Raw genomic sequence first — 26,378 nt, forward strand, 5'->3', positions numbered from 1 at the left:
ATGCTCAAGGACAGTTAGGGGAAGTGTAGAAAAAACATTGCTTCCTTTGCTGTTTTGTTTTTCTTTTTGGTGGTTTTCTACCTTTATTTGACAATCAGTGGTTAGTCCTCATCCACATTAACTGTCTTCAGATTTTTGAAAGTGGTGACACACACATAACTAACCAACAAATAGAGCTTTTTGGTGAATCTTCATCCTCATTACATTTTCTGGGCAGCCGCACACAGATATGTGTGGAATATTCCTTATTCCTTCAGTCCAGACAGCTTTGTGAAGCCTGGTCTCAGTGTGCACATCTGAAGTTCCCATCTCCTCCATGGCAAATTCCCAGATCTCTTTGAGTGTCCATGGGCCACACTTCTTGAAACCCACTCCATGGATGAATTTGTGAATGTTGATGGTGTGCTCTCTGGTCACTGCCTTGTTGATGGCAGAATGACCTTCCTTATTCTCATTACTCTTTGTGGGAGCCATTCTGCCGGGCCCTTGTTGGAAAGGATCTTAACACAGAGGTTAGAATTTGGTAGAATTGTATAGCAAACGTTCTCTCCTGCTACTCATCTCAGACCAGCCCTCTTTCTCCTGTTATGAAGTATTTTAAACCTTTAAAATACTTTTAGCAAGATAATTAACAAAAAGACCCTAGAAAAAGCAAGAGCATAATAGATAATAAAGAAAGCATGACAAAGGGGAGGGGATAGGTCAATAAATCATTGAGAGACTTGGTTATTTAAAACAAAATGCATTTGAAATCTAACCTCACAGTGTACACACACACAAAAAAAATAAGAAATACCTTGAAAAATTAAATGCGAAAATTTTAAACTATAAAAGGATAGTAAAAGTGTCAGTAAATTTCTACTTGCATTTTAGCTGAGAAAAGTCTTTCTAAATACAAAAGCACTGAAAAAATTGCAAAGGAAAATTATTTAGAGTTCACTGTATACTTAAGTTTAAGATATAAACAATCAGAAAGGCAGTTAAAGGGTAAATAACACATTAGGAAAATATAAGAGACAAATATGATAGAGGAAGAGTTAGAAAGTCAAAGATACCACAGCTTTTATGATAGAAATGCTAAAGCAAGGCTTTATTTCTCCTGGTATAAATATGTTTTAAGATATGGCTCATTATTTCATATTGCTGAGATTTTTGTGGGGGGGGGGCTAATTATAAACAAGCCTTCTAATTTCAAGATGTACAAATCTGATATCCATGATATCTAGGTACCCATGGAAGTTCTTGAGTAATAAGTTAAGCAGTACAGATCTGAGAATGGGCCCTGTGTCAAGTTGCTTGAAAACTAACCAGGTAGGCATGGATCCCGAACCTGGGGGCATTAGGCAGCCAGCTCTAAGTCACTCAGCTATACTGGCAGCCAGCCCACGCTTCTTCATCAGTATTCACGGAGATTATGAGAGACAGAATGCCTTATGAAATCTAGATACACAATATTTGTGGAGTTCCTTGCTCTTTCACTAGTTGAATTTTCAAAAATGGAAACGAACAGTCTCAACGACTTTGTGCATCTGTGATGCCTTCTGGTGAGCCATCGGTTTCCCTTTTTAAGTTCACAAACTATATGTTTATTAATGTCTTTGATAATATTGTCTGTTTTTAAGATTATTTATTTTGAAAGAGAGAGAGAGAGGATAAGGGACAGAGAGAGAGGGAGAGAGAATCCCAAGCAGGCTCTGTGCTGACAGCACAGAGTCCATCACGGGACTCATTCTCACCACCATGAGATCATGACCTGAGCTGAAACTAAGTCGGACCCTTAGCTGACTGAGCCACCAAGGCACCCTGGTAATTTCATTATTTATATACAGTTTGTGGCTTCTAACTTCATTCTTTTTTTGAAAATGAGAACTGTAATTTGCTTTTCTTCAGTTGTCTGGCACAGCTCCCTCCCTGAATTTCCTTAAAAATTCTTGAGGTTCTTTCCCTTCCCATTTTTTCAAAATTAGAAAAAAAAAAAAAAAAAAAAAGGAAGCATAGGTGAATTACCAGTAAGTTCAAAGAACATTTTTTTAAGCTTGCATGTTTCTGATTGAATTACTATTTCCAGTGCTTGCTTTGACAGCACATATACTGAATTACTATTTCCAAAGGAGTGAGTTAGTATGTATATATGTTAGTGTGTGGGGAAGAGTTTTGGGGAGGAAGGAAGGGAAGAGAGAGAGACCAATGGCTTTCCTCTTGTCTCCTTTGGGCATCTGGGGTCCAGGAGAATGTTAGGGGAACAAAGCCCCGTGAAAGGATCATATGGAATTAGAATGTTACTGTGTTGAGTTTACGCGTCACTTTTTCTTTCTCTGATTTTTATTGGGTTGAGTATAGATTTTTAATTTGGGAATCTTAAAGGAGGGAAAAGAATCTGCTGACTTCATCGAATTCTTTTCTATACTGCAAATCCTAGAGCATGTTGACTTCAAAACAAATTCAAACAGAAACAAGTTAAGCTAAATAAACAGACAAACCAAAAGTCCCCCAAAAAACGAATGGCTATTTTAGGCCACAAGGAGGATAAATAAAAGCTTGAATGCCTAAAACCTTCATTTTTGACAAAAATCATTACAACCGAGGATGCTGCTGCCAAAATTTCAGAATGCCATAGGGCCCAGGAACTAACAATTTGGCTTTTTCCCAAGTTAAAAATTTCCTCTTTAAGTAAGATACAAATGAAAAAGACCACATCGTTTATATTTTTTGAAAATGCCACCACATTCTTTTTTTTTTTTTTTCAAATTGCAGCTAAATGCTATTTCATAAGCTTGACGTTATAAGGATTCTTCCTAAATTAAGCCCTGGGGTTTGCTATTTCAGGCTTCCTGCTCAGTGAGCCCCATGGCTTGTGACATTACTTCTGCTCTGTTTACCAATAGTGTGAGTCAGGGTTTGTGGTTGTGACAGAGTCAGCTCCACAGCGGTTTTATCTTCTCCAACTTTAGGGAAGATACCAATAGACTGGAAGGAAACTTGGAAGATCCAGTGGCCCTGACACATCATCTCTGCATGGCAACCTCTGTTCTAATGGAGCTTAGAGACTATAGGCTGGATGGTCATGAAGTATTTCTTTTATAAAATGGCACACAGTCATTACTTCACAGTTGAACTTTGGTATTGCCTGTTAACTCCTTTGCCTACAGTCTTCAACCCATTCAGCATATTGTCATCAGATGCATCAGAACCAAATCATGGTTCTGATTATCCAGATGGAGACATCCCTCAACTCTTAACCCAATTATATTTGCTTCCTGTATGGAAAAGTGATGAAAAAAATCATATGTCCACTTAATAATCATTGAAAATTTCTTGATTGGGGAAAGTTGATAGATAAATATTATTTCCTGGTAAGTAAAGCGGTTGCCTTCACAATAAGTCTTGGGGTGAGGGATATCCAAACAAGTAACCAACTCACAAAGTAATTTCAAATTTCATTGAGTTGACATTTGTTGAATTTATTTCAATTTATGTCCTGAATTTTCACAGAGAAAGCATTTTCAGTATAATCCACAATATGTGGACTCATAAGCAAAGCAAGAATATATGTACCACTAATGCTAAGTAAACTTGTATATTTTTTATTTAATTTAATTTATTTATTTTGAAATATAGAGTACGTGGGGTGGGAGGGGCTGAGAGAGAGGAAGAGAGGGGGAATCCCAAGGAGGTTCTGCACTGGAGCTGGATGGCGGGGCTCAAACTCACAAACCATGAGATCGTGACCCGAGCTGAAATCAAGAGTCAGATGCTTAACCGACTGAGTCATCAGATGCCCCTAAACTTGTATTGTCTTAAACATTCCATAATGTTATCCTGAAAGGGAGAACTATTTCTTTAAGAAATTCTTATAAAATCTATTCAGTTGTGATGTAGAGAGCTAGTGCTCACCATATGTTATGTTTCCTTTCCTAGTCTCCTTTGCCATTAAGTTGGGGACATGTGACTAATTCTGGCCAGTGGACAATACTTAGAAGAGACATGTTTCTCTTGGGTGAAAGCACACTGGGAGGCCACACAGTCTAGTTGGTACAGGCACAGGATGGTAGAACTTCTCTCAGCCTCCTGGGTGCAGGAGAGCATTCCGCAGACCAGTGCTGGGCAGGGAACTTGGGCAAGAAATAAACTTTTCATGATTTAAGGATTAACTAGTTACCCTATATAACCGAGCCTCTCCTAACTAATACAGAGGTGAAACAGTAAGTACCGAGTGATAGGTACTCCTGCAACTGTATTGAAACAAATAAAATATGAATTCCTTTCTCCTTCTCCAGTGGTTTTCTGTGCCCTGGAGAATACCTGGCTTTTTGTTGATAGTCAGTTGAGATGTCCTGCTATTTCATCTGGAAGTCCTGGTCCTGAGTGTCTTCTGAACTGAGACTGAAGATGACCAAGCCCTTCAACACTGTGCCTTTCCTGATTGGCAGAGGCTGGCTGATGCTGGTCTAAAGAGCAGAACTGGTACTAGGCTCCTGCTCCTCCCCTTTCTGCCCTATCTTGTTATGAAAAAGCTGCCAGCTCTGAGCACTCGGTCATGTGCACCAATAATCACAACCCTCTCTTGATTAAAATTCGCCTGCCCCTTCTGAGTGCTTTCTCAAATCAGAGTCTCAAATTTTAGCCTGAATTTGTAATCTTATCCCAACTTCCCTTTCAAATCTTAGGTCTTACCCCAACTCTTCCAAACTGATTTACTTGGACTTCCTGGACATGTCTCCTTCCTCTGGATCTTTTATTCATATCAGATGAGATCAGGAACCTTCAGGGTGGTATGGCTGTAGACTCTCTTAGTGATATCATTGCTTCTGTCTAAATGTCTGCCTTCCATTTCAACTCCTACCTAGTCTTCAGGGAGCAACTCCAGTTTCACTTTGTTTCGAAACGATTCTTTGAACCATATTAAACTTTCTATAGATTCAAAATCCTTGTCTTTAATTCTAAAACCCAAGGAGCTCTGAAAACTGAAAGCTTTCAAATACCTCTTTTGGCAGCTAAACCCAGATTGATCTGAAGAAATTTGGAGACAAAACTTGAGCTGACTTGTCTTTATTTACCTGTAATTGTGATCTCACATAGTATACAAATTCATATTCTGTTTGATTTTGATGTGCTATCCTAGACCCTTCTGGGGCTATTATATAATATATAGTGATACCTGTCTACAATCTGAAACATTCTGAGTTCAGATAATCATTTGCCTCCAGGGGTTTTAGTAAAGAGATTTTAACTCTGTTATTATCTTTATGGAGAAAACACTATATCTCTGTTTTCAAATTTCATGATCTATCTGAATGCTTTAATAAAACTAACTTCTAGGGGTACCTGAGTGGCTCAGTCGACTGGTTAAGCGTCTGACTTTGGCTCAGGTCATAATCTCATGGTTCATGAGTTCCAGCCCCACATTGGGCTTTGTGCTGACAGCTCAGAGCCTGGAGACTGCTTCAGAATCTGTGACTCCCTCTCTCTCTGGCCCTCCCCTGTTCATGCTCTGTCTCTGTCTCTCAAAAAAAATAAACATTAAAAAAACTAAAAAAAAAACAAACCCTAACTTCTAGCATAGACTGAAATTTTTGATAACAAACAATATTCTTTTTTAGTTTTTTGGGTATAAATTTCTAAAAGTGATGAATTCAGTTGCACAAAAATGTGCTGTCTTTATTTTCTATAAACTTGGTTTTTACCTCAAGCTCCTTCACCTGCAGAAAACATCAGGTAAATTCAATCAAATTAGTGATTAGTCAGTCATTTAAGGTTTTGAATTGGTCAGTTCCGGGAAGTAAGCCTGAAATTCCTGCTCCAGCCAAAGGGCCCACATTTAGCCACTTTTCTTGCTCCTTTTGAAGGCCCAGAAAGCTTTCAGACATTTCCCTGTGGCCCCTTGGGACCCAGATCTTGCAGTCCCTCTCTGCCGGCACTGTTTTAACACTTCCGTTGCCATAACATATGGATGTGCGGTAAGTGTACTGAAGTCTGCATGAATTCTGTTGTTTCCTTGGTTTATGCGTGGGAAATGAGGCCCCAGACTTACTGGAGCTTTGATTATTCTTCCTTCTCCACTCTTAAGGGGTAGGAATGGAGGCAAGCAGTTGAAATGCCCATGTCTTCTCTGATTCCAGAAAGATTACTAATTAAAATTTCCTCTTCAGGTGACAAGGCAAGAATTCTTCTAAACTTACCAGTTTTTGATATTTAAGAAGCCACATCTCACAAAGCTACTGTATGTGACATGGGTTTATAAACGTATACTTTGTGGCTCGAACTGTGTATAATTAGAACATATGTGACTAAAATTCTTTGCTGCTTGGCTATGATTGTTTTGGCTCTGACTCTTAGGAATTAAATATTATCTGATTAAGGCTAGAAGACCAAAAATATGTGGGAGGTGGGGTGGGTGGTGAGTACGTGGTTAACACGTTCGAAGTTCATTGTACTGTATGTGTATTCCCATTTAGCATTATTCAAATTCCAAACTGAACAAGCTGTCTCCTGTGCAAATGGAGGAGTTTTATGTATCCCTGGATAAGTGATTTTCAGACTGGTTTCAGGAAGCAGCTGAGGAACCTGTTGAGAAAGAATTTCTGCTAGTCCACTTCCCCCATGCTGGTCCTAAGCACATCACACACATTCATATTTGGTTCAGTCTTTTACGTCTTTTATATGCTGTGGATCTGTGTATGGTTTAAGTAAAGAGTGATGCTAGTCAAAAGATTTTGAAAACCCTTGCATCTAAATGGGATTATACAGAAGATTTTTCAAACACCTGGTTGCATTTAGTAATCCGTTTCACTTGTAATCAATCACTCCTTAACCAGAACCACCTTCCACTTTCAGCTGTGAGTGAACAATTCGATGGGAATCTTCTAAGTCCAGTGATGGAATCTCCTGGGTACTAATGCCCATGCCTGTATGTTTCAGGCTCTGGGAAGTTTAGTTGAAAAGACCTGCAGTCTGCTTCTTTTTAGTCGTTGCTCCCCCCACCCTCCCCTCCCATAGCCCCACCAAACCTTGGCTGTTTGTTTATGGGGCTGAGGGATAGAAAAGCTTTATCATTTTTACTGCTCTCTCTTTTCCTCTTGGGAGACACAGAATTAAACAAAAGAAGCCCTTCCCGTGCTCACTTGAGTATTCCCATTTCTGCTGGGAATAGACATGATCAGTTTGGATATTTTGGCCTGTTGCGTTGTAACTACTCATTCCTTGGCTCACATACCCCTCATTTGTCACCTGGAACCTTGTGCTAGCCTCCGAAGTGGCCCTCTTTCCTTTATTTCTCCTTGATCTTGCCCACTTCTAAAATGTCACTCAAGTGTTCTTTTTCTAAAATGTACAGCTAGCTATGTTACTCTTAAAAATTTAAAGATTTAAAAAGATTCTGTATTGACTTTGCATTTTTATGGGATATTAAAATTCTTTGCCTCGATAACCAGATATTTAATGATTACCAGCATGATACTGGTAATTAATGATTACTATGCATCCCGTGTGCAGTCAGTATGGTAAGACATTTCACTTACCATCATTTGCCCTTCACAACCACTCTTTGAGGTTAGTGGTTTTATCTCCATTTTCTAAAATGAAAAAGCTGAGCTGAGAGAGATGACTTTTCCCAAAAATAATGAATAGCAGGATTCCTCCCTTCACTGATCTTTCCTGTGACCCTGTGTATCTCAGACAGGGCAGTCTTCACTGAGAGCAGCACTGAAGCCTTCACCATAACCTGTCAGGCCTCCTTTCCCTCCTCATGCTGGGTCCCCTGCCTGCAATACGAAGAAATCTTATTCATTGGTTGTCTTGAATTACGTCTCAAGATCCAGATCACTGGTTCCTTTCTCTGTTTTACCATTTTGTCCCTCAAGACACAGATACACCTTTCCTTGTGGACAAGTCACGTTGCCACATGGTGAATCCTAGGTATGAGACGTGTCTTCTACCTCATTCCTCATTCAGGGGCTATTAATTCCATCAGAAGATGATCATTTTAGGAAACTGAGGAAGAGTAGAATATAGAACTTTAGATTACTGTGGAGGTCCAACTGTAGATCATCTAATACCTGCTGATACTGTCCTTTATTTTTTTGATTTAATTTTAATTCTTTCAAAAGAAAGTTTAAAAAAATTTTCCTTGTTTACAAAAAAAGGGTTTTGCTATATTGAGATCAATGTAGTTGTACAAGGAGTTGCTTCTTCTGTATTCAAACTTCCAACAGAGATTTCTCTTGTTTTCTAGCTGTGTTTTTTTTAATGAAAAAATTTTAATTGTAAAATACAAATAACATCAGATTTACCATTTTTATTTAAAAAAATTTTTTTAAATGTTTACTTATTGTTGAGAGAAAGAGAGAGACAGAGTGTGAGCAGGGGAGGGGCAGAGAGAGAAGGGGAGGACAGAGAATCTGAAACAGGCTGCAGGTTCTGAGCTGTCAGCACAGAGCCCGATGTGGGGCTTGAACCCATGAACTATGAGATCATGACTAAACCGAAGTCAGATGCTTAACCAACTGAGCCATCCATGCATCCCTACCATCTTCATTTTTAAGTATACAGTAGTGTTAAGTATATTCACATTATTGTGCAATCAATCTTCGGAACTATTAGAGCTTGTAAAACTGAAACTCTCTATATACTGAATAACTCCCCATCCCTTGTCCACCCCACACCCAGCTGGGCCTGAAAAACTACCACTCTACCTTTAGTTTCTATGAGTTTGACTATCCTAGGTACTTCATGTAAGTGGAATCATACAGTATTTTTCTGTGACTGGCATATTTCACTTAGCATTGTGTCCTCAAGTTTCATTCATGTTATAGTGTATGTCAGAATTCCCTTCCCTTTCAAGGCTGAATAATATTCCACTGTGTGTGTATGCCACATTTAGTCTGTCTACTCACCTGTCGAAGACACTTGGATTGCTTCTACCTTTTGGCTACTGTAAACAATACTGCTATGAACATGGGAGTGCAAATGTCTCTTTGAGATCCTACTTTCAGTTCTTTTGAACTCCACATCCTCCAACAGTTGTTACTTTCTGTTTTTGTTTGTTTGTTTTTTAAAAAGTCTTCCTGATGGGTGTGCTAGATGAGGCTTTGAATCAAGAGAAACTCTCTTTAAAAAGATTAGATACTTTGTACTACAGGCCTCCTTGACTCAAGGGTTACATATAATACATGATTGACAGTTATTATCCTCTTCTGTTTTAAGAAATAAAATCAATGTTTATTAAAAAAGCACAACTGAATAAATAACAACAACAACAACAACAACAACAACAACAACAACAAAAAGCTAAAATCTTTGTCCAAGCTAGTGACACTTGTGTGAAACCAGGCAGTTCAGCCACAAAACCACAGCCCATAAACTCCCCTCCTTCTGAAAGCATCTTCCCCTAGGAGCAGTCTGGGTGTCTAGGAGGAACTAAGCATTTTCTAGGGTGATAGCCTTAGGAATCTGACTGATAAGGTATTAGTGATTGTCAAACTCCCCAGCTAAGGCAAGAGTTTCTGGGGGACAGGGGTTGTTCATGTAAATTTTTGTATCCTCTTGTGCTTGACATTGTGCAAGTCCTGCACTAATTCATAAAAAAGTTACATGCTTGGTGTCTGCTATGTGGCAGTTGGCCATTCTGAGAGATACGGGGGACGTGGCAGTGAACAAAATAGACAAAATCTTTGCCCTCATGGACCATATAGTGGTAACTATAGGTACATAGGTGTACACACATATATGAATGCTATGGAAAAGCAAAGTGGGAAAGGAGAATAGTAACGGGCAAGAGGGGACAGTTACTGTTTGGCACTGGGTTCAAGGAAGGCTCACTGAGATGTGGCATTTGGCCAAACACTCAAAGGGAGTGAGGTATGCCGATTGCTTTCTAGGGGAAATGTATTCTAGGTAGAGAGGATAAGGGCAGAATGCCTGAAGTGGGAATGTGCTTGATGTGCTGGAGAAGAGCAGAAAGACCAGTGTGTCTAGAGCAGAGTGAGTGGGAGGTAGGAGAAGTGATCAGATCCATAACAGGGAGCCAGACTGCACAGGGCCTTGCAGCCATTGAAAGAAATTTTGTTTGGGAAGCCTTTGGGAGGAGAAAGGTTGGGTTCTGAACAGAAGAAAGACAAGATCTGACCTACCTTTCCATGGATCAATCTGGCTACTGTGTTGAGATTAGAATAAGAGCCAAGGGTGGAAGTAGACCCTCAAAAGATATTTATCGGTTGATGGAGATGGCGTTTGTGGTGTTTGGACTTGGGTGTTCTATGAAGATGATGGCAACGTTGGCAGCTTCACAAAATGGACCACACAAACTCGCCAGATGCCAGGCCTCAGCAGCCTGTTCAGATTACCCAGGGGAGGAGGGCATGCTCCAGAGAGTGCAATCTGTTGTCTGTGACAATGGGCTAGGCACCTTCAGGAAGTGTCTGCTGTCTGCTTTGGGGTTGAGGCCGTCAGTCTAATGGAGGCCCTGTGATCTGAGCAACATGTTGAGGTTAGCAAAAGGGACAGTTGCCCACAGAGGAGCTCTTTGTTTCTGAGTGAATGGATCAGACCCACCTTTGAGAAATTTCTGCAGACCCTAGGTCTGAGAAAATTTGAGCAAAATGTCGTTGGGTTTTCAGCAGGGGCCATGGGTGGTGGACCGCAGCTGGGTGGTTCCCACCAGAGAAATTCTTTATTCTTTCATTAGTGCTAATGAAACTCACCCTGGTGAAAGGAAATCACATGATGAGACCACAGGTATTTCACCGAAAGTGCTGCTCACTTGAGCTGTAAAGCTGCTTGTAACCTTTAATCTTGGGCTTATGCCTCAAGGAAATGAACCCAGAAGAAACAAACAGAAAGATATTTGCACAGACATCTTTTGAATTTAAGAGGGCATTTAACTGAGGGCATTCCAAATGTTTGAGAAGAAAATACTAGTTAAACAAATAGTCAAAAGTGTTATTATAAGGAGGTAGAATGCTACAAAGAAGTAAAAGCTCTGGGGTTTCTTTGGTATACTGAAAAGTACATTTTTTATATATATATATATATTTTTTTGTTTGTTTTGTTTTGTTTTGTTTTTGTTTAGGTAAATAATGTGCAACACAAAATAGAATATTTGTACAGTTGTACCTATACCAAATATATGTACTCACTAACAAATGGATTTAGAAAAATGGAAATAGGGTTTACAAATGAATTTAGAGAAATGAAAATTGAGTTGAAGCTCATTGGTTCTTTTATGTAAAGTGAGTAGATTATAAGTATAAAAAATAAAGTCTCCAGAGGCAACTGGGAGTAGGCATTAAAGGTAAAAAATAGCCTTTTATCCTCTTACACTATTTGGACCTTTATTACCATTCTGTCTCATTCAGTCCGATTTTCCCTCCTAAATATGGCCCATGCACACTGTGCTGAGGACACCGACCAAGAAGCAGATAAAGGTGAGAATCACTGATTGTTAGTCTTGAAAGCCCACCAAAGCAAGGTGGGAAATTCCTAGATCGCTCGTGTACTTGGTCAGTAATGAGTCGCCTGTGGTCCGAAGGCCATGTACAGCTTGGCCAACTCTAAGAACAACCCTGCCACTTGATTTCAGGACAAAAGATGAGAAAACTGCCTCTGGGTGACTACTTGGTAAACAAGCGGAGATATTTACATTGTGGCAGTTAAAAGTAGTACCAAATTTTACTAGCAAAGTTCCTCTTTTGAGAAGATAGTTATATATATAAATACACACTTTTTTTCTCCAAGGCACTCAATAAACTTGTTAAGAAAATTTCTGTGGGGCACCCAGGTGGCTCAATCAGTTAAGTGCCTGATTCTTGGTTTCAGCTCAGGTCATGATCTCATAGTTCCTGAATTCAAGCCCCACTTCAGGCTCTGTGCTGACAGTGTGGAGCCTGCTTGGGCTCTTTCTCTCCCTCTGCCTCGCTCCCCTTCTCATGCTTTCTCTCTCTCTCTCTCTCTCTCTCTGTCTCAAATAAATAAATAAACTTAAAAAAACAAAACAAAAATGTTTTCTGTACTATTTAAAATATAGACCATCACAGATAGCAGGATTTGTAGTTAATTTTACTTTCTTCTTTAAATATTCCTGTATTATTTAAATTATTAAAAGCAAGGGATATATTATTTTTATAGCACAAGGTAAATTTGTCCTATTTGAAAGAAAAAATACTTAGTCAATATTTTTATTTTTCTTAAACTGGCCTGTATAAAGATTAATACATCAAACCACATAACATTAAAACTCACTCTGTGACAATACTTCTCAACCCCCATCGTAAGCATTTTTTAAAGAAAGGTGACAAAGTGTTAGGGACTACCAGTTAGTATCTCTAATGTACGAAGATATTTTATAAATCACCAAGAAATGATGAGAAAAGTTCAGGAGCTATATATAGACAATTTACCATAGAAATGGCAATAACATGAATAAAGGGTTAAACTTTTTTGTGGTTAAATACAAATTAGGAGACCAACTATTGGTTTACATTTATTAGAGTGGGAAAGGTTAATTGCTAATATTCATTATTCAATACAGTCAGAGACTATAGGCATTTTCATACACACTGGTGAGAATTAAAATTGGTACAAATTGAGAACAATACTATTAAGGCTTTTTTTTTTTTAGGGGTGCCTGCGTGGCTCAGTTGGTTAAGCGTCCCACTTCGGCTCAGGTCATGATCTCGCAGTTTGTGAGTTCGAGTCCCGCGTCGGGCTCCGTGCTGACAGCTCAGAGCCTGGAACCTGCTTTGGATTCTGTGTCTTCTCCTGTCTCTGCCCCTTCCATGCTCATGCTCTGTCTCTCTCTCTGTCTCTCAATAATAAATAAATAATAATAATAATAATAATAATAATAAATTAAAAAATTTAAAAATCCCAATCATGTTACTATTACCCATTTTGAGAAAGACCATTGCCAAAAAATGTGTGTTCTCCTGCAATCTCATTTGACTCCTTTCGCCTCAGAGATAATCACTGCTTTAATTTTTTTTTAAATTTCTGTTTTACTTTATATTTTTAGCACGTATTTCTAGAAATACTATATTGCTTTTTTTGTTTTTGCCTGAGAAGCTCTGAACTCAGTCCATTCCTGCCTCAACCCTGTGGAAAGCAAGCCCTGCCCTCTGGAGGTCCCAGGAAGGCACAGGGGGTGTGCCCTTGAGAGAGGATGCCCAGATGCTGGTCCTGCCACCTGAGGGTGGGTAGTCACCCAGGTTGTCCTCGTCCATTTCTGCCCCTGGGAACACCAGCCCCAAAACTTCTAATATGAAAACCAAGGTGAAAGCTTTAACTTAACTGTTGTTTTTTTTTTTTTCCCACCTGCCACTTGGACTCTGATTTTCCTTAGGTAAAATGTTTATTTTTGAAAAATCACCCACTTCTGCTCAGCACTCTTCTCATCCATTTCGGTCTTGATTCTTTGACACATTTGTATCTGAGGAATATTTCCTCACCTTGCCTGCCTCCCTGCCCATGATGACCTGGACAGGAGGCCCAGTTTGGAGTATGCATTGGCCTGGCATTGAAGAAGATGCTCAGATCCTCCCTTCTGGGCAGCTCCTGGACAACTTGGGTGGAAATGGTAGCTGTTCTTGACACACAGAAGGAGCTTCATAAGTGACTGCTGAGTGGGTGGAGGGATGCTCATTGTCTGGGCTTATCCACAAATGTGAAGTTCTGCCAACTTGTCCTAACTGGTACATTAAACTATGTTCATAGAGGTGTGGAAATAATAATGTTCATAGTACTGCTCAGTGCAAGTGAGCATGTACTCTGTACCAATTGGTACTCTGTGCCAATCTCTTTTAACGCTCATGACAACCTTATAAGGTGAGAGAATTTTACAGATGAGAGAATAGAGCCACAGAGAGGTAAAGCAATTGTACAAGGTCACAGAGCTAGTTGGTTGAAGAGCTGGGATTGCAAACTCAGTTCCTTTTGACTCCCCAGCCTGAACTTGTAACCACTTTGGGATGCAATCTTCTCTCAGATCATTTGAATTCCTTTGGAATTAAAGGGTCTCATTACAGGAACTGTGGAGTAGCTTCCTTGGCTTCTCCATTCAGGGACTCTCTTTCCTCTGAAACTCCTGCCTGGAGCGCTCACTTGCCCCAAATCTCTTTTTGGTACTTTTCATGGACACATGTCTTGTTTCTCCTCTGCATTTTTGGAATTGTGAAGCAGAGGCCAAGGCTTCAACTCTGGGAGCACCAGTTATGCCCCGCGCATGCTTCCACTATAATCCTGATACAGGTGGTTTCCTCCTTCCCCCACACCGTGCCCCCTATTTTCAGTCCCAGCTCCCATACCACACTTGATGTGTTACTAATTTATTGTCATGAAATAAACTGCCCCCATATTTAGTGTCTTATAATCACAGCCATTATATTAGCTCATGATTCTGTGGTCAGCAATTTGGGTGGGATCCTCTGCTGGTATCCCCTGGAGTTACTTTGTTTCTGCAGGTATCTGGAATCTGAGCCAGGGCTGGATGCTGTAAGATGGACTTGCTCACAGTTGGAGCAGTCTCTCAGCTGGGTAGGCTCAGGGGACTCAGCAGGAACAGTTCTTTTCCACTGGCCTCTCCTCTGCCAGTAGGCTAGACTGGACTTCTTCAATTGGCAGTCTCAGGGCTGTGTTCCAAGGGATCCAGGCAGAAAGCATTTAATCCTTCCACATTCTGTTGGATATGGCAAGTAAAAAACCAGTCCAGATTCAATGAGTGGGGAAACTGAGTCTGCCTCTTTTGTTTTTAAAGACCTTTTGACCCCCTTCACCTGTTTCTCATACCTCTCACTCCCTGGTTCTGGCAACTACCAATCTGTTCTCTGTAACTATGAGCTTTTTTTTTTTTTTAAATCCACAAATAAGAGAGATTATACAGTATTTATTTTTCTATGTCTAATTTACTTAGCGTAATGTCCTTGAGGTTCATCCATATTGTTACAAAAAGCAAGATTTCATCCTTTATTTATAGCTGAATAATATTCCACTGTGTACGCATGTATGTATATGTATGTATGTATGTGTATATTTATATCACATTTTATTTATTCACTCATTGATGGACACTTAGGATATTTCCTTATCTTAGCTATTGTAAATAATGCTATAATGAACATGGAGGTGCATAAATATTTTCTAGTTTGGTGACACCAGTTTACATTCTCACCAATGGAGCCCTTTTGTCCATATCCTCTCCAACAATTATTTCTTGCCTTTTTGATACTAGCTGTTCTAACAGGTGTGCAGTGATATCTCATTGTAGTTTTGATTTGCATTTCCCTGATGATTAGTGATATTGAGCATGTTGTCATCTACATAGTGGCCACATGCATGTCTTCTTTTGAAAAACATCTATTCAGATCTGCCCATTTTTAAATTGGATTGTTTTTTGCTTTTGAGTTGTATGATATTAGCATCTCATCAGATATATGATTTAAAAAATATTTTCTCCCATTCAGTAGGTTGCCTTTTCATTTTACTGGTGGTTTCTTTTGCTTATAAAAGCATTTTAATTTGATACAGTCCCACTTGTTTGTTTTTGCTTTTGTTGCTTTAGCTTTGGTGACAGATGAAAAACTCATTGCCAAGACCAATGTTAAGGAGTTTACCATCTATGTTTTCTTCTAGGAGTTTTATGGTTTCAGGTCTTACATTCAAGTCTTTAATCCACTTTGGGTTAATTTTTGTGTGTGGTGTAAGATAACGGTTAAGTTTCATTCTCTTGTGTGTGGCTGTCCAGTTTTCCCAACACCATTTATTGAAAAGACTATCTTTTTCCTATTGCATATTCTTGGCTCCTTTGTTATAAGTTAATTGACCATACATATGTAAGCTTATTCCTGGGATGTCTGTTCTATTCCACTGACCTATGCATCTATTTTTTTGTCAACACCATGCTGTTGTAATTACATAGCTTTGTAATATCGTTTGAAATCAGGGTGGTTTCAAATCAGGATGCCTCCAGCTTCGTTTTTCTTTCTTAAGATTGCTTTGGCTATTCAGGTTATTTTATGATTCCATACAACTTTATGATTATTTATTCTATTTCTGTGAAAAATGCCATTGGGATTTTGATAGGAATTGCACTGAATTTGTAGATTTCTTTGAGTAGTATGAACATTTTAACAATATTGATTCTTCCAATCCATGAGCACAGACTATCTTTCTGTTTATTTGTGTCTTTAATTTCTTTTATTAATGTGTTATAGTTTTCAGTAAACATTGTTATAGTCTGTGGTGTCACAGTCTTCTAAAAAGGTTATGTGAGTGTGTGTATTTTAAAGTAATAACTACTTGAGGCGCCTGGGTGGCTGAGTTGGTTAAGCGTCCGACTTCAACTCAGGTCATGATTTTGCAGTTTGTGGGTTTGAGTCCCGTGTGGGGCTCTGTGCTGACAGCTTGGAGCCTGGAGCCTGCTTTGTTTTCTGTGTCTCCTCCTCTCTCTGCCCCTCCCATGCTCATGTTCGGTCTCTTTCTGTCTCTCAATAATAAGTAAATATTAAATTTTTTTTTAAAGTTATCACTACTCTATTGTATCTTAATGTGAATCATTGAGGAAGGTTAGAGATACTGCTAGGAATTGGTCCTTATGGGGGAAGCCTGATAGAAAAATTCTTATAGGGCTTATAGCATAAACTTAGGAGTAGTTGGGTAGTTAAGTCAACTCTAGGGCAGGCTAAGAGGGAAAAACTAAAGAGGGAACTGATTGTGATACTTTGAATTCACCTGGATCCAGATTTAGAATATTAGATTATTCTTAAACCCAAACTGTGTCTCCCACATTTATTACCTCTAACTCTTGAATGATAAATCTTTTTTGGTCTCTTTGTGTAAGTACTCTGCTCTATAAGCACTTACATAAAAATCTGCCTGCCTTAGGCAATTTTATACCCCTATTGTTGAAAAATTACTAATAGTCAAGTAAAATGTTTGTTTTGTTTGACAATGCTGTAGACTAACCATAGCTGAGAAACATGGTACTGAGATTAGTAACAGATCTTTAAAAATCAAGGGCAATGCAAATTGAATTCTAAAATTCTAAATGTAATAGTTGAAAATATTTTTTTTTTTTTGCTTATTTGACAAAATCTATTTCCAGAGAACAAATAGCTACTGACATAAATGTTTAAAAGGTTGTTGTTTGTGAGGCAAGTCATCCTTAAAAGTCATGTTTTATTAAGCATTCAGATTAGTAACACCAAGTTGATCAAGGTTTCTCATTGGATTGGTAATAGAATATATCATCAGGGTTTTATGTTGTCATTATTATCCTTGCAGGAGACAAGTATGTTGAAGTTACCCTTTCATGTGCCAACAAAACTACTCTGTTGAAGGCAATTTCAATTACAAAAGAGTTTGGACTTTTCATTCTTAGATACCTTTTATCATGAGGCATTAAAACAGTTTTGGTAGTGATGAATCTAAATGCAATGTCACAGTAATGTGGGCTGCAAAATCTTGTTTTGTGTCACAGATTGAATTGTGTCTCCCCCAAATTCTTATGTTGAGGTCCTACTCTGCAGTATCCCAGAATGTGACCTTACTGGTTGAAGTAAGGTTGTTGCAGATATAATTAGGTAAGGTGAGGTCATATTGGAATAGAGTAATGCCTCTAATCTAGTGTGACTGGTGTCTTTAGAGAATGATTCCCATGTGAAGAGACAGGGACATGTGTAGAGGAAACCTGATGTGAAGGCACAGGGAGAATACCATCTATAAGCCAAGGAACACTAGAGACAAGCAGAAGCTGGAGAGAGGCATGGGACAGATTCTCACTCAAAGCCCTCAGAGGAAACACGGCTGACACCTGATATTAGGCTTCCAGCCTCTAACACTGTGAGACAATTGTCCTCTGTTGTTTAACTTACCTAGTTTGTGGTATTTTGTTACGGCAGTCCTAGTGAACAAATATAGTTGAGAAGCCTAGTGGAAAAGAAATAAATGGCTTTAAACACTGGGAGCAGGCAAGAGAGAGTGTTGTGGTGAAATGATGCCAGATAGACCTCAAAATCTTAAAATAAAAAAGATGAATTTTCAGGGCACCAGGGTGGCTCAGCTGGTTAAGCATCTGGCTCTTAATTTCTGCTCAGGTCATGATTTCACGATTTTGTGAGTTTGAGCCAGGCCTGCAGCACAGAGCCTGCTTGAGATTTTCCCTCTTTCTCTGCCCCTCCCCTGCTCGCATGCTCTCTGTCTGTCTCAGAGAGAGAGATGAATTTTCATTAAGGGTATAGTCAGAGACCTGTTTGAATCTCCAGGTCTTTCCCCCCTTCATTTCTTCCTAGCGTTCTTCCTAACCTCCTCCCTCCCTCTTTTTCTTGGAGCCACACTATGCTGCATTCGGTAAAACACACTGAGTTTCTGCCATGCCAGGCCCAGAGCTGGGCAGTGAGGTGGGTAGTGAGGTGGGTGCGGCCCAGACCTCATGGAGGGTGCACTGCAGAGGGGGTAGCAGTCATGTGACCTAGCTCTCAAGCACAGTGTGCTAAGTGCTATGGTGGAGTAACTACCTAGGAAACAAACTTAGGCTGCTCTCAGGAAAGACACCTAATCTGAGTTTTGTTAATCATGGAGAGCTTCCTGGAGAAATTGATTCCTAGGGTTGTTGATACCTAAAGGATGAAGGCAGAAATGGGTGGGGAAAAGTGTTCCAAATAGAGGGAACAGCATGTAAAGAAGTCTGGAGGTGAAGTTCAGTGAAGTTCATGGCTGCATCTGAGTGTATATCCGGAAACATTGAGAGATGTGTCTGAAGAGGTTGGGAGAAGTTGGCCTGCAAAAATTTTGAAGCCATAATAAGTATTTTGATTTATCCAAAAAAATGTATGGAAGGGGACTTATGTTGAAGAGAGAAGTTATATTTGTGCTTTGACTCATGTCTCCTATCTGCTTGGAGATGGCAATGTGAAAACAGGCAGAAACATTCCCTTCCACTCTGAACATAAATGATACGAACATGTTAAATGCATTTTCACATTTGTAAGCGAGAAAGAAGGGGGAATCTCTGTAAAGCAGAAAATCAGAAGTTTGTCAAAAAATTAGGGAAGAGGCAATAGACAGAAACTCACAGTAAGAGAAGGGGCTGAAGCCCTCAGGCTTTCAGGGGACCAGGACTGTGGGTCCTGAGCCTCCCAGAGTCTAGGAGCAGGGTCGATTTAGCCCATCTGCCCACGGCTGGGGCGGAGAGAGGCCACCTGCTTTCATAGGGTCCTGGAATTCCTCTGCTGCCTGGGAATAGGGTCTGGAAATGTGATCCTTTGTGCACTGGGTCTAGGCTGTCCCTGATGCAGGGCTGGGGATGAAGCCACTGCATGACCATCCTTCAGGAGACTGTCACAACTTAGGAGAAACCTGTGAAAGAAAAGTTTACAGACCATGCCTGCAAAGTACCTGAGGAAGAGCCAAACCATGAAAGAGACAAAAAGCAGAATAATTGGGATAACTGATACTTGAGTTAGAGATAACACAGGAACAAAGAAAAGACTTCAAAATAAATATTTATATTATTATCCAAGAGCCAAAGTAAGAGATACCAAGTATAAAATAGGCTGAAGTACAAATTAGTAAACAAAGACTAACCTAAAGAAATCTCTTTAGAAGAATGTACCATGAAAAATATACAGAAAAGAAACATCAAGGTAAAGAGAATAGATTCAGAAGCTCCGATATACATTAATGAAAATACATAGGACAGAATTTTGAATAGTAGTATATGAACAAGAAGTTTCCAGGGAAAAAGGCAGATATGAATCCTTGGGTTGGGAGAAATTCTCAAGAAGTATTATACAAGACTAAAAACATCTGTATGTAGATGCTATGTTTAAAACTTGGGAAGGTTAGGTATAATGAGAATACTTTAAGATCTGTCAGAGATATAATACAAGCTAAAAAATGAACATTGTAACAATATTAGATTTCTCATCAATATTAGATGACATAAATCTAAAAAAACTCTGATTAAAAAACTTTTTAGAACAGTACTATTTCTTATTCCAAAGTATGCATCAGGAATTTGGGTTAAAGATATTTTCAGACTACAGAGACGTTGGAATTTGTCTTTTGCTGAGAGAACTAAAACGCATATACTTCGGCAAGAAGGAATGGCTTCAAATGGAGAACAAAGAAGCTGGTAAAACACACTGGTGAATTAAAATGTGTACTGACTTTAAAAACATGAGGGAAAACATGAGTTTTGTAACAAGCTGGGACTAAGATTCCATCGAACTATTGAAAAGGAAATACTGAGGGGGTCAGAATCATGCTAGTTTTCTTCTCTTGTTCAGGAAGAAGATGGAGACAGTGAATAAATGTAAACTTTATTAGAAAAATATATTTTAGAAAATTTAAAAATGAAGGGTGATTAGTAAATGATAGAAATTGAATATATAACTGTCCTAAGACATTCAAGGAAAGTAATATAACAGAATAAAATAGGTTAATATAACAGAATGCAGGAAAGGAGAAAGAACAGCAAAAAAGTGAAGGCATAGTAAGGGGAAAATACAAAATAATTTGTTGGAAACATGCACATGTGATTACATGTGCAGTAATCACAATAATGTGGACACGTTAACTGGCCCTGGGAATATAGGATCCTTGTCTTTCCTGTTTATCCCTAAACCCTTGCCATCAAGTCTTGCATGTGCCGGCATTTGTTTTATGAATAGAAGACAGGGTGTCACAGATTGGATTTTTAAAAATCAAGCTGTATGCTGGTAAAAAGAGACCCATTTAAAAAAAATTCCTGGAAGTTTGAAAATCCAGGGATGCAAAAACATAGGCCTTTTGTTCAATTTGGCTGTGAACCTAAAAGTGCTCTAAAAATAAAGTTTATTAAAATTATATTTTAAAAGAAGATAGGTCTCATGTTAAGTATTTCCTCCCCCTCCTCCTCCCCCAACCAAATCCCATGAAGGGTCAAGAGGAAACTATTGATGGTGATAGATATGGTGGTCATTTCATGTGTGTGTATATCTATCCAAACTCGTCAAATTGTATACATTAAATATATGCTGTTTCATATGTCATTTAAACCTCAGTGATGCTGTTAAAAGAATATACCAGGCAATTAGTATCAGCAATAGTAAAAATATAGTACAGGAATGTTAGAATTACAGATAATAAAATTCAGGGCAAAACATTTTCAAGAAGACAAGTTGGCATTTCACACTGCTAAAAGGAATAAGCTACTAAAAAGATGGGGCGGTCTTTAACTGTTATGTACCTTAAACATGGCCTTAAAGTATAAATAAATGGAATCTGATAGAACTATAGTTGGAAATTTAAAATTACAGTGGGAGGTAAAAATGAGGTTATACTTCAACAACAAAAAAACAAGTGGCTCAATTAGAAAAATGGGTCTTGAATAGACATTTCTCCAAAAAAAAAAAAAAAAAAGATACACAAAGTTCCAATAAGCACATGAGAAGATGCTTGACATCACTAATCATTAGAGTAATGCAAATCAAAACCTCGGTGAGATCCCAACCTTTAGGATGGCTACTATCAAAACCCCCCAAAATTACAAGTGTTGGTGAGACCACGGAGAAATTGGAAAACTTGTGCGCTGTTAGTGGGACTATAAAATAGGGAAGTAGCTATGGAAACAGTATGACAGAGCCTCAAAAAATGAAATTTGATTACCATGTGATCCAGCAGTTACACTTCTGGGTACATATCAAAAAGAATTGAAAGCAGGGACTTGAAGAGAGAGCTGTACACTTGTATTATTCACGTCGCTGAATGGTGGAAGCAACCCAAATGTCTATCTATAGATGAATGGTTAAATAGAGTGTAATGTATACACACAGTGGAGCATTATTTGGGCCTAAAAAAGAAAATAAATTCTGAACATACTGCAACATGGATAAAACTTGAGTGCATCATGTGAAATAAGCCAGTCACAAAAAGACAAATACTGGATGATTGACTATTGTAGGTACCCCAAATAAGTGCAAACCCTTAGAAACAGGAGATGCAATGATGGCTGCCTGGTGCTAGGGGGAGGAGGGAATGGGGAGTTATTGTTTGATAGGTAAGGAATTTCAGTTCTGCAAGAAGAAAAGAATTCTGTGGTAATTGGTGGTAATAATGAAGAACAATGTGAACATATTTAATGACTGAACACTTAAAAATGGTTTTAAAGTGATATATATTTTTTGGGGTATTTGACCACAATTAAAATTTAAAAAATATGAGACTACCTTTGATGTCCTTGGAGAATGGTTTAATGGGTCCAAACATACGATGAAGAAAGACCAGTTGAAAAATTTTTCTGCAAATCAGGGAAGAGATAATGGTGACTTTAATTCAGGTAGTATAAGTGAGGTTGAAGTCAGAAGGAAGGTTTGAGAAAGAATTAGAAGATAGGAACTAAAGATTCCATGACTGAGTAGATGTGAGTAGAAAGGCAGAGACAAACCATTTTTGATCACTGGTTTTTAGGGTTGGACAAATGGGTTGATGTGGGAGACATTTACTGAGCTCAAACACCCAGGAAGAAGGACAAGACTAGGGGGCAAGGTGGTGAGGTTAATTTTGACTAAGATGAGTTTGAGATATCTGTGAGACACCTCAGGGACCAACTTCTTCAACTTCACACTCTGTTTACTTCTACCATTGACACACATACTTGGCTTTCTTTCTATGTACACTTAACACAAAGAAACACAATTCTGTTCCCTTCAGGAGTGCTGCCCTATCACTGCAGCAGAGACTTTAGAGGTAGATCCTGGGATTACTCAAATATGTGCTTGTATCAAATAGGATCTGTTTCCCCTAAGGTCAAAGAATGCATTGTGTTTCTCAGGATCCACATAAGAGTGAAAACATATGGTATCTGTCTTTCTCTGTATGACTTATTTCACTTAGCATAACACTCTCCAGTTCCATCCATGTTGCTACAAAAGGCCATGTTTCATTCTTTCTCATTGCCACCTAGTATTCCATTGTGTATATAAACCACAATTTCTTTATCCATTTGTCAGTGGATGGACATTTAGGCTCTTTCCATAATTTGGCTATTGTTGAAAGTACTGCTATAAACATTGGGGGTACAAGTGCCCCTATGCATCAGCACTTCTGTATCCCTTGGGTAAATTCCTAGCAGTGCTATTGCTGGGTCATAGGGTAGATCTATTTTTAATTTTTTGAGGAACCTCCACACTGTTTTCCAGAGTGGCTGCACCAGCCGCATTCCCACCAACAGTGCAAGAGGGTTCCTGTTTCTCCACATCCTCTCCAGCATCTATAGTCTCCTAATTTGTTCATTGTAGCCACTCTGACTGGCGTGAGGTGATATCTGAGTGTGGTTTTGATTTGTATTTCCCTGATGAGGAGCGACGTTGAGCATCTTTTCATGTGCCTGTTGGACATCTGGATGTTTTCTTTCGAGAAGTGTCTATTCATGTTTTCTGTCCATTTTTTCATTGGATTATTTCACTCTTTTGTGGATCCTGAGAAGTCCATGGGGGAGGGGAAGTAAAAAAAAGAGGTTAGAGAGGGAGAGAGCCAAAGCATAAGAGACTCTTAAAAACTGAGAACAAACTGAGGGTTGATGGGGGGTGGGAGGGAGGGGAGGGTGGGTGATGGGTATTGAGGAGGGCACCTTTTGGGATGAGCATTGGGTGTTGTATGGAAACCAGTTTGACAATAAGTTTCATATTTAAAAAAAATGCATTGTGTTTCCAATGGACACTGCATCTCAGAGGCAGCACACTCACCTGAAGTTTGCATGGGCACAAGGCCCATTCATTTCATTCTCATTCACCGTAACGCAAACCTAGAATTTCACTGATGGTATAGATAAGAGAATTCACAGTTGTCTAGGACCTGCCAACTGTTCTCTTTTGCTCTGTGTTCCTTCCTGCACAGAAAATGTTTTTGCAAAAGTAACATAATGGTTCTCTAAATTTGGCCTGTTTATATTTAGTGATGAATTGTGATACTAACAGCACCTATTGAGGACACAATACTTAAAGTAGAATGCTGGCGAATCAATCATATTTTGATGTTATCCATTTGGTATCAGGTAGCTGTGGAAGATGTTTTTCTTACACAAATACATATATAATGGTAAAAGCAAGGGCCCTGTGTTCAGGTGAACTAGGTGCAATCCTGGCCAGTTACGTGATTCAGGATGGGCAGTTTAATAGCCTGTGAACCTCAATTTCTTAACCTTTAATTAAAAGGTGTATAAAAACACCTGATTTGTAGAGTTGTTGTAAAGAATCAACAAGCTATATACAAATGTACTTATCATAGTACCTAACATATAGTAGGTGTTTAACAAATACTGGTGAATTGTTTTATGATTAAATACCACATTTCCCTAGGCCATCCCAGCCTGAAGGTAAAAAGAGAAGACCACAGCCCTAGCATAAATGTTCTCACTATCTTAGGTGTAGCCTTACGAACTCCCTTCAAAAAAATCTTTGTAAATTTGTAGGGTCCCTAGGACTATCTCAACATGCTAATGAGCAGAGTTCTCAGCTCACGCCCAGTTTGCTGTGTTCTTCTCTGCTTTGGTTGTACATGATCCTTTGCTCCTGGGACTGCTGATTCTTATGAAGTAAATGCAAAAGGTGCCAAGAACCTTCTGGTGACTTTGGGAAGATGTTGGGAAAACCCCTCCTATCACTGCCAGCTTCCACCTCCTGCCATTGAGGCTACACAGTGTAGAGTGCCAATGCCACTCACAGGGCCCACATTACCGTGATTGCTTCCTCAGTTCACCAAAATCCCTTATTTTCTTCCCTGATGTGGTAAGAATCTCTTTTCTGTCTTTATATTGAGCTTAGTTCTTTTTGTTTGTGTGTTTAACCCCTTTTTCCTTGGAGACTCCATCATGAGTCCATGGGGCTGTGCCAGAGGAAAATTTGACTGAAATCATACCGAAAAACCACCCTCTTGTCTAACACTGCAGCTGTATTAGCAGGCCAAGCTTTTACATGAGGACTTCTCTGAGGATGTTATTTTATAAGAATTATTCTTAATCTTTCATGCAAGTCGACCACTATTCTCCCGTATCCCTTAGCACCACCTCAGCAGTCTTTCAGATATTCTAAAGTGAGAATGTTCTAGTTGAGAATCTTGCTATGGTATTACATGCAGGTAGGAGGATTTTCAGAGAGTCCTGAGGAGAAGGACGGAGACTAGAAGGAAGAAGAAAGAACATTATGAAATGGCAGTGTTAAGTTAGGATGTGATGGGAGATGCTGAATTTGGGTGGTGGTCATGGAAAGGAAGGGGCAGGTGGAAGAGGCTTGATGAAAGACAGATACAACTAATGGCTGGACTGGAGAAAGAGGCCTTGATGGATAATTCTGTGTTTTCTGGAAATTTCTGGGAAATCTGATTTGCTTGCACAGTAAAAATTAAAATTCTAGATCCTCAATGGAAGTTTTCATAATCCTGTACTCCCAGACCCTTACCCTGCCCTAAAACCACGGACTCCCTTAAATTCCTCAGTGTCTACATTGGAGCCCTCCTTCTTTACTGTTTTCTAAGCACCACGCTAGTGAGTCAGTTGCTGTAACTTGTCTGCTCGCCCCATGTGTGATGATGACATGGCTGTGGTAGTTCTCATGAACCCACTGGTGAGTTGGACTCCCAGGGCAATCTGTCTGTCAGTGTTGGCAGTATTGTCTGTTCCCAGAAAAATTGGGAAGGAAGATCCCTGGGATTCCTGGGGACTGAAGATAGATGTTGGTCTCAGCATTCAAATTTGCTTTGAATAAGCATTCTTCACACCCTTCCATCAGGAACGATTTAAGGGACATTGGGAACCAAAAGTTGATTGGATTTTCCCCCAGTCTGTTACTAGGCTCCAGGCTATTAAAAATGTTTTAAGGGGAGTATTTGGCACATTTTTGAAATAATAATCTGAACTTTTAAGCAAATGAACATGAGCAGGGATAGTTTTGAGCAGTTTTCTGAGTGGGTCTTCAAGCTCCCCTGTAGTTGGTGGCGGCTGCAGCTTCTGCTGCTGCTGCTTCTTCGTCTTCTTCTTCCATTTTAATATTTATTTTTTGGGAGAGTGCAATCAGGGGAGGGGCAGAGAGAGGGGGACAGAGGACTCTGTGTTGGTAGGCTGACAGCAGTGAGCCTGATGTGGGGATCAGACTCCTAAACTGCGAGATCATGACCTGAGCCAAAGTCAGATGCTCAACTGACTGAGCCACTCAGGTGCCCTCTCTTCTTCTTCATCAGTGTTGTCATGTTGGCCCCTGAGTTCCTGGAGCTCTTTACAGGAGATTTCACTGGACTCCAAAACCGGTGTGACTGAGCTTAACTTCCTTAGATCCAGTATCAGACTGTCATGTTCCTAGAGGTCTGAAGATAATGGGTGTCTTACTAAGTAATAGTGATAGATAGATAGATATGGTTTA

The 26,378-nt window shown here is 39.4% G+C and overlaps 1 protein-coding gene and 1 pseudogene across 3 annotated transcripts in view; one reads left to right on the forward strand and one right to left on the reverse strand.

Annotated features, from left to right (window-relative positions):
* Nucleotides 1-26,378, forward strand: part of ZPLD1 (zona pellucida like domain containing 1) — a 536,628-nt gene that overhangs the window by 122,483 nt on the left and 387,767 nt on the right. The gene's annotated exons all lie outside the window — the stretch shown is intronic.
* LOC122229950 lies at nt 59-551 on the reverse strand (annotated as a pseudogene).

This window comes from Panthera leo, chromosome C2 (assembly GCF_018350215.1).
Source record: "Panthera leo isolate Ple1 chromosome C2, P.leo_Ple1_pat1.1, whole genome shotgun sequence".
Classification (NCBI taxonomy): Eukaryota; Metazoa; Chordata; class Mammalia; order Carnivora; family Felidae; genus Panthera; species Panthera leo.